The sequence below is a fragment of the Crocodylus porosus genome, unplaced genomic scaffold (genome assembly GCF_001723895.1).
Source record: "Crocodylus porosus isolate Cpor-Errol unplaced genomic scaffold, CroPor_comp1, whole genome shotgun sequence".
In the NCBI taxonomy this organism is placed as follows: domain Eukaryota; kingdom Metazoa; phylum Chordata; order Crocodylia; family Crocodylidae; genus Crocodylus; species Crocodylus porosus.
In genome coordinates this window covers 15926363-15935412 of record NW_017728932.1, presented here as the reverse complement: position 1 = coordinate 15935412, position 9050 = coordinate 15926363, and positions in this window count along the sequence as shown.

Genomic DNA, 9050 nt, shown 5'->3' with positions numbered 1-9050 from the left:
GGAAAAACAGAGGAAATACTTCACTGAATAAAGAGGACTTGATAAGGAGCAATGAGGTGAAATTAAAACAAGGACAATTGAGCTTAAGTATTATGAAAATATGACATATGTGTGCGGAGGTGCACATTTTATTAGTTCGCTGCAGGAACTCCTTGAGGGCAGTGAAAGCTCCATCCTTCAGTGCATTTAAATCAACACTGAGTAAAAACAGACATTTATACTGTCAGTGTGACCCTGGCTGCAGGGGAGCCACAGGTCGAGTTGAATCAGTGCAGGCTGAGTGACCCAGAATATCAGTGCGTGTAGTATGACCTTGATCACCTGGCACTCTGTAACCCAAAATCTTCTAGAGAAACTCCTAGGTGCTTCTATTCCTACAATAATAGTGTATTATTCCTATTATATTGTATTTTTGTATTAGTGTATGTATTGCTGAATATTGTATTATTTCTATTATATTGTATCATTGTATTAGTGTATGTATTATTGAATATTGTATTACTCCTATTCCTGTTCTTTCTATTCCTACAAAATACTCAATTGCAAGTGGGAGGGAACAGCAAGGCCTTGAGTGGGAAGAAGTCGCTGTAGGACACAAGGGCTTCAGGTCTGCTGAAGTCAGCAGATTTACCCATTTGGTTTGAAACTTGTAACCAAATAAATGTCAACTGGCTTCAGACTTTGATCTAAAGTTTTCTTCCCCAGCTCTTATCAAGTTTTTGTCCTGGAAGAAGCATTCTGAAACCTCAGAAGGGGAGGGGCAGGGAGGGGAGCAAATGCCCCTCAGATCAAGGGATTTGATTATTATCTCCAAATCGAGTAAACAAATCAGCACTATCAGTTGAAACCAAGATTACCACGGGTTTTGAAATGCCCAATCCTGGTGTTAATCATCAAAAGGCTGTTTGAATCAAGCTGTAGAAGAATCATTCCTGGGGGAAAAAAGCAGCAGATGGAGAGGTGGGGCACTTCCTGTCTCAGGTGGCATGTTCTCCTGCATGCTGGAATATTGTTGAATCCTTATATGTTACTAATTACAAAAAAAGAGCATCACAGCTGAAGGGTTAGCAGGAACAGAAACTCATGCTGAAACAGCTTGAGAACCTCTGACCAAACCTGTCATCATGGGCTCTGCAAGCAAGATTTGGGCTATGCCAGCACAGCTGGTGCTTTCAAAACCTGATTAAAATGTTACAGGTTGTTTCATTGTTTGTCATCATCACATGAAAGAAACAAACAATTTGCTCTGGGTGCTTAAACAGGTATTCAGCATCTAACAAAAACACTGGGAGGTACTTCCCTAATGGTTTGATTTGACTTGTCCCTGAAATGGAAGCATCCACAAATCCTTGGGTCAAATTATTGAGAGCAGACATGCAAATTCCAGGGCACAGGCCCAGGCACTGATCTACACATATATTGGCATTTCCATCCGCACAAGCTGGGTACACACAAAAGTGTGTGCACCGTTTGATAAGCACATTTTAAAGCAGCAACTGCTGATGTGTGCAGAACAGGACGTTACCCATGAGGCATGATCATCATTATTCAGTAATGTTCACACTGTGCTACATGCTGTACAGAGCTCAGGGAAACACAGTTCCTGCCCTGAGGAGCATAACATCCCCAAAGACAATAACAGGCAAAAGAAAAGGGGAAAGAACATACACGCAGGAAACCAGGCAGGGTAATGTCTGGCATGTGTCTCCAATCTATGTTGTCATTTTAGACTGTGGAGGTGCTATTTTCAACAGTAACAAAGGTGTACGATTATTATTACTCTTATTAGTCCCTGAGCTTGTTCAGTTCCCACCCAGTGTTTGGTGAAGAAAGGGTTAAAAATGAATCATGTCAAATGTAGTTGCCACTTACATCAATGGGATTTTTATCCTTGATTTCAACTGACTCAAGTTTTGTCTGCCTGTCTGAGCGAGGGATTGGCAACAGCTGTTTGCCTTCATTGCAGGGAATGCAGCTGGAAGGGTGGATGGGGGCTTGGTGGAGGTAATTGCTCTATTAGGAGGGTGAAACAGTATAAGAAGGGGAAAGCTGGGCAGGGCTTTTTTTTTTTATGCAGGCAGATGCTAGCTGAGATACAGCACTAGGCTCTTTTCTTCTCCTCTACTCCGGCATTTTTAGCTTGTATTTCATTGTTATTATCTGGTTGCAGAGAAGCTTTAGGCCTGGATTAGGAATCTATCATGCTAGGCATTGCATGGGGAAAACAATTAAAGAAAGTCGTTGTTCCCTGAGACAAAAGATGGATAGAGTCAGGCGAGGGTACACAGTATTGGTTAGTGTATTGGGCAGCAGGGGTCATAGCACAGCTTGTCGCTAGCTGCAAGAATCTTTCACCCAGGGCAGAGGAAGCTCCATGTCAGGGCATACCTGTGAATTCAGGCGCAAGATATCCGCTGTTTCACATGCCTTTGCAACTCTATGGAGTTCAATCTTGCTCCTTCAGCACCAGTAATCCAGGGGGCTGGGTTCATGTTTAGTTTATTTATAGTCCATGTTTTAATAAATGCCTTGTGGTTGAAAGAAGCTAACAACCTCTTGAGAGCCACTCTAGCAAAGGTGTGGCTGAGGGAAGGGTTGGGAGTAAACTGGTGATGCATGAATGAGGCTTTTCCTGGCTTAAGAAGCTAACCTAAGCTGTGCTGCTTTGCATAACTGGAAGATTCCCCCAAAGTCAGTGTCCCACTCTCCAAACATTAGAAACCTGGTTCACTGCAGTTTTGCTCTTTGGCTGCGTGAAGTACAGCACTAGTCTCTGCCTCCTAACCTGCTCTGGAGAAACTGGGCTCAAAGGAAGCATTTTCCCCCTTTGGATATCTTTGAGAGTGGCCTTTCTTGTCCTTAATGTCATACCCACCATCAGGTAGCTGAACACACACTAATATTATCCAGCAGATCAGGGGTGAATAGTTTTTGTTGGAATTTGACTAAGCACGTCGGTAATTCCATTAAAAGTCCTAACTTAAATCCAAAGGCTAGTACAAGTTGCACATTTACTTTTAAGTGAACGTTCCAAAATATTATAATAAATATCACCTATATATTAGACGGCAATGCTGCAGCATTTTGTAAGCAACCGCCCCCACAAAGTAGTTAAAGCTACTACCACTTCATCAAAACAGGCTCTAGTTGTCCTTAGCTGGCTCTCTCTAAGAAAGATCCCTTTTCTTATGCTTTGTTTTATGCCCCTAGATTTCTCATTACATCAGCTTACCAGATCTAGCCCCAAACTTCCATACATGCCTGTCTTTATTCTCTCAAAGTGTCCTCATTCACCCTTAGTCCATTCTGGGTGGGTTTTCCTAGATTACCCACTCCTGTCTACCACCTTTCCACTTGCGTTAATGCATTTATAGTAATGCCTTTCTGCTGCCTTAACTTCTTTCTCTCTGCTTGCTTAAGTTGTAGATTCCTGAAAGTTTGATTTGTGTTTGTTTATTAGAGGAAGTAACTGAAGTGCAGTAGTTAATGTGCTACCGTTTTCATTGAAGAAATGATGTTTGGGAAGATGTCACCTACTCATTATTCGAGGATTTCATGCAAAGGACGTATCCAAAAGCATGATAACATCAAAACAAGTTCAGTCCAGATCATTATTTCTCAGAGACCTTGTTTCCTTTCTCCCCTTCCACGTGAAAATAGACAAATAAGTAGCGTGGCTTTCAACAGGGTCTAGAAATCACACAGGGGCAGCGTTTCTTGAAGATCAGTAAAGTACATATACATGTACAACATGTACTTTGTTCAGTAAGGGGACTCAGTGATACAGGTACAGATTAAACGTTCCTCCTATTTCAATATATCCCAAACAAATTTCAGCTAGGGAAGAGCGGGATCTGCATCACACACACATCATACACATGGGATATCCTAATGAAAATAGGAAACCACACTACAGCAGAAGTCCTCCATTCTGTTTTAATTGAGCTGTGCTCCTGATGGACTTTTTAAGCATTCAGTATGTTGATTTAAAGGAGTGGAGAAACCGATAACCTGACCCTCCCTCAGTTTTACAAGGAGATGTCTACGGAGGAAACAGGACTCCAAACGTCAACAACTTCACAGTGGAAAATTAAGCTCATGAAACCAAAAAAAGCCACAGTCCTGTTGTGCTTTCACAATGATGGCACGGAGAATGGGACTGAGCATAGCATTCACTTCACTCCTTGAAAGCCTGTCTGTAAGCATTACAACATCTTCTCGTGCCTATAGGGAGCTTAGCCATAGTGCCATCTCATTGCTGTCACTTTTTCTGCTTTCCAGCTCCATCCTTCTGTCCTGTTTCAGATTAGTTGTAAAGTCCACGAGCAAATTACAGTGTCTTTATTTTGTGGTTTGTGTAATGCCTAATGTAATGGGCCTTTGGGGGTTACTACAATGGAAATAATACCACCAGCATTAAAAAATGTAAACACTTTAAAAAAAAAACTGCTGGATAGCTTTTCTTGTGGATTTCCTCTCAGTATAGACCCAAAATCTTGAACTAATTTTCATAGAAGAATCCCCCCAAAAAAGACCTCTGTTAAGCCAATTATTCTAGTAAGTGGAAAATGACCAACAGTGACATTGCTTGCAAAGTGGGGCCCTTTTAAATATAACCAATCCAAGGTTAAATTTAAGTATGTTCTTTTTAAGAGGGGGCTCTTTGGAATGAAACACTGACAAACTCTGAGGATAATTATAAATTACTTAGTGGTACCTATGTCCCTTCAAACAATGGCTTTTCCTTTTTCCTGAGTTCCTCTTGGGGTAGAAAAAGCAGGGAGCTAACTTCGTGGTCTGAAAAACTTCCTCTTTTTGCATGAGTTTGGCTAGGATCCTGTCGTGGAACAGGAGACGCAACAGTACAGCACTGATTGCCTGATCTAGGAAGCCAGGGTTTCCGCACCTCTGATTCAGCTCCTGGTTATTCAGCCCGTTCATTCTAGTCCCTAAATGTATCCTCTTCACGTTCCAGAAAAAAACAAAATAGCTGTTGTAGGCCAAACAAGGTCACAAGGCACCTAATTCTACAATACAGAATATCTCAAGATACAAATTTGAAAGTAATTTTTCATAAGGGATGTATACATAGTTACTTCTGTCATTGGCCTTTATGGCATCGTTGCTGTTAAGTGGTTGAAAGGAATAATGTCATTTAGTTGTTTGTTGGAGCCTTTCTGCACTGAGGCAGATTGAAAACTTTTGTCAGCACCTTTCTAGAGAACTTTTGTTTAAACAAATGGCTTGAGACTAGTGCTAACGTGGTTTCCTTGGATGATATAGATAGGGCCTAATTTTGTAAGCTGGCATGTACATTTGTGGGATAGTGTACTAGTACTGCTAATGGTGTGTGAAATCTCAGAGCAGGCCAGGCTTGAGAGCAAAAAGGTTAAACCGTCTCAGCTAATAACCATAGGAAAATATTTATACACATCTCCTGTACTGCATTGCTATGTGTAACTCTGCCTCTCATTTCCTGTGGGAGCCTATTTTTTAAATATCTTGGCTGGGGCAAATAATGCCCTTTTCCAACAAGTCTCTTTCTCTCTCAGAAGGACAAGTCTGAACAAATACAGAATTTACATTCCCCAAATCTGAGCGTTCCCTAGCAAATTGTTTCAGCTCAGGAGTCAATCTACCTATAGACTTGGCATAAATACCATCACTGCAGCTGGGGAAAAAGATGATGTTCTGTGGGAGACGGTTAGAGCCATTGCAATCTCTGATAACCGACGGGGTGGAAACGAGGCCTTTCCTTGCGGCAGCCTAACCCAGTCCCCCTTCTGGGTGGACTGGACAGCGGTCAGTTGTTAAGTGGGTGCAACTATTCGATCCCTTCTCAGTTCCCTTCGTCTGGGTAGAGTCTAGTCATGGTTCCCACGTGCACGCTCCTTCCTCAGCCCGGCTGCCTTGGTCCCAAAATCCAGGGCCTCAGATGCCCTGAGACCACAGTAACGGGTCTAATTCAACCTGGTTTTGTGCACTGCAGCTTCCTTGGAGGTGACCCGGCAGGAAAGTGAGGAAGATGAGCATCAGCAAAGGAACATTTTAACCACAGTGACTTTATTATTTAAAAACATTTTAGGAGAGGTAGACCTTTACAAAATAGCAGAAATCCTGAGATGCAGCCCCATCTAGTTTAATCTCATTCCTTCCATAACATGCTTCTGAATAAAGCTGTACAGTCACACATGCCTCAAACCCCAAATGCCTGATTCTATAATAGAGCTTCCTACAGAATTTGGATATGAAAGACAGTAAAACACTCTCCTTGATTTATTTGCCCACAAATTTCTGTTGCCTTCTGTTCTCCCTTGTGACCTGAGATTTTTTTTATTAGGCCCACTGGAATAAACCCACTACTCCCAAACCCCCAGTCAATTTGTCGTATCAGTTAAGATAATCATATGCAATCCTAAATATATTCCAGGCTACACAGACCTACCAACTTTTACAAATGCTATTTTTTGATAAAGGTAACATCCTATTAACAGAAGAAGAGAGACATTCTTGATCATGCTCTTAAAGGCAGAGGAAAGAAGTCTATTGCATTAACAATCACTCAGCTGCTTAAGAGAAAAACCAAAAGCAAAACTGCAAAATCCCATTCAATTTACTTGGCCCACCAAAAATGAAATCACCATTGCCAATACAAAACACGTTTATTCACGTATCTTCATAAACCCTAACGGTATAGCTTCTTTGACCGGCTTTTAAGGCAGTGCAGACTTTAAACACATGTAGTACCTTTGACAGGACTTTCTGAACTCATTTTTACTTTCTCAAGGCAATGTCTAACACACATTTTTGCTTCCTCACTCATATTTGGAGCATTTTTATTTTTGCTTTATATTTATAAATAGGTATGCAACACACTAGGCATGTCAGAGAAATGTGATGTAAAGTATCAACATACATGTTTGCAACCAGGTTCTTTCTAATGAAGAAATGATGAAGGCTGTATGATCCTTTTAAGTATTCTGCCACTGTCATTAGCTCATCATAACATGACTCAACTTGATTAGCAACACTTTTTAATTCATAATTATTGGTGGTGTCTTATCGTCCCACTTTGTCAGTTGTGTAGTAAGGAAATTGTTGTCTAGCAAGTTTGTCTCTCTGATGTGTAACTTGAGGTGTAACCCGCCTGGTGACGTTGCTGCTTTTAGTAGCAATTTAATACATAGAAATGACACTCAAGCAAACTAGATGATGCCGAGTGGGTGCCTTGCTTTTTAAGGATTGTTCTGAGCTTCAAGAGTTTGTTGTGCTGGGCAGCTTCATGCCTTTGGATATAATAGCAGCACCTGAATGTCTCACAACATTGAGGACCCATTCCTATACATGAATGCAAGTGTTCTGAACTGGGGTAAGTTGCTTCTGGATAGTGTACTTTGATGTCCAAAGGGACAACAGAGTGTCTACGAGAACCTTAAAATGGGATAATTTTTTGTTTTTATGACGTAAGGGGTATGAGCGGGGGTGGTGAGAGAGAAATTTAACTCATTTTTTCCAAACGCTGTGTGACATGAGACGCATTAACACTGGGTGTTTTCAGAGGTGAAACAGGTACAGGGACTTCCATGAATACTGGTGTTAGTGAATGATAATTTGTGCTAGTGACACAGTCTCCCATCATTCCTTGGTAAAGAGGACCTCAAACAAAGCTACCTTTTAAGCACACTTTCCTCTTCCTCTGAAACCACAGGCAGTGTTGATCCCTGCCAGAGGGGGGATGCCTGGTGTGATGCAATGAGGAGCAGTCGGATGAGGTCCTGTAGAGCTTCTCGAGTGCGGGGCCATGTACAGTGCTGGGTGAGTCGGGTACAGCGTATGCTCCTGCAACACGTTCCCCCAGGGAAGGAATTGGTACTTTTCATGCCAGATTCTGCCAGGAAAACAAATTAGCATTTCATGTAGCTCCTTGGCTCTGCTACTGTAAGCCCTCATGACAGTTCCTTCAAAGGGAAATATGTAGCCATTTCAAGGAAAATGAAAAGGGACATTTTTTTCATGTGGTACATTTTCTGCCTATAAAGTCTTCATGGGGTACAGAGAATTGCTGTTCTATTCTGTTGCTGACCCTGACTAGCCTTTTCTAGGTACACACAATAATTGGAAATAAAGAACATAAGAAGGTTACTCTCATTTTTCCTTTAGAAAATCTACATTAAAAAAAGAAAAAGAATAAATAGAAATGACCTCAGTTATTTTTTCCAGGAACCTAAAAAGAAAAGTCCATCACTTCACATTGGCCCATTGTTTGTTTCTCTTTGGATATTTTTTTCTTAATTTGAACTATGCCGATTGTTCAACTGTAATGGGTCAGTAAGTTGTTTTTTAATTGGTATTAGATGAACATTAGGTCTCTCTGTGACAACTTGCAAAGTGAGCAACAACTCACTGTAAGGGTGGCACAACCAAGTCTCAGAATAATAAATTATGCCCTTTTCTCGTACTTACTGCTATGTCTTATGTTCTGAATACACTCACAGCCCATTTCATTTTACTCTCTAATACTAAGAGCTAGCATGACATTTTTATTAGTACATTAACCCCTGCAAATAGGCCATCATAGTAGTCTCTTATAAAATAATGATAGACTAGATGGTGGGACCAAAAGAAAAGATATTGTTCAGATAATCTAGAACACATCATTTATCAGATTGTACAAACTGCATCTCAAATAACTTTACAGACTGCAGAAACGTCAGAAGTTAGAGAGTGTGTTTATGAACATATGCCTAGGTGTACACATTGAAGGTCTTTGTGTGATGGTCGTAGGACTCAGGAAAAACGGATTTATCAGGCTAACTAGGCCTCTTACACATACACAGTGATCCAGAGGATTGACGGTTGCCTACCATGTCCTGTATGGCAATTTGACCAAAGAACTCAGTCATTACCCCAGTAACACTAAGGGAGAAATTGAAGAGGGGCATCTCCAAGTTAATAATGTGCAAATTAAACTCATTGATTTCAGTGGGATTTTTTACAGGTATATTGAAGATGGGCATTGGGCTCTATGGGGCATATTTTCAGGCTCTATT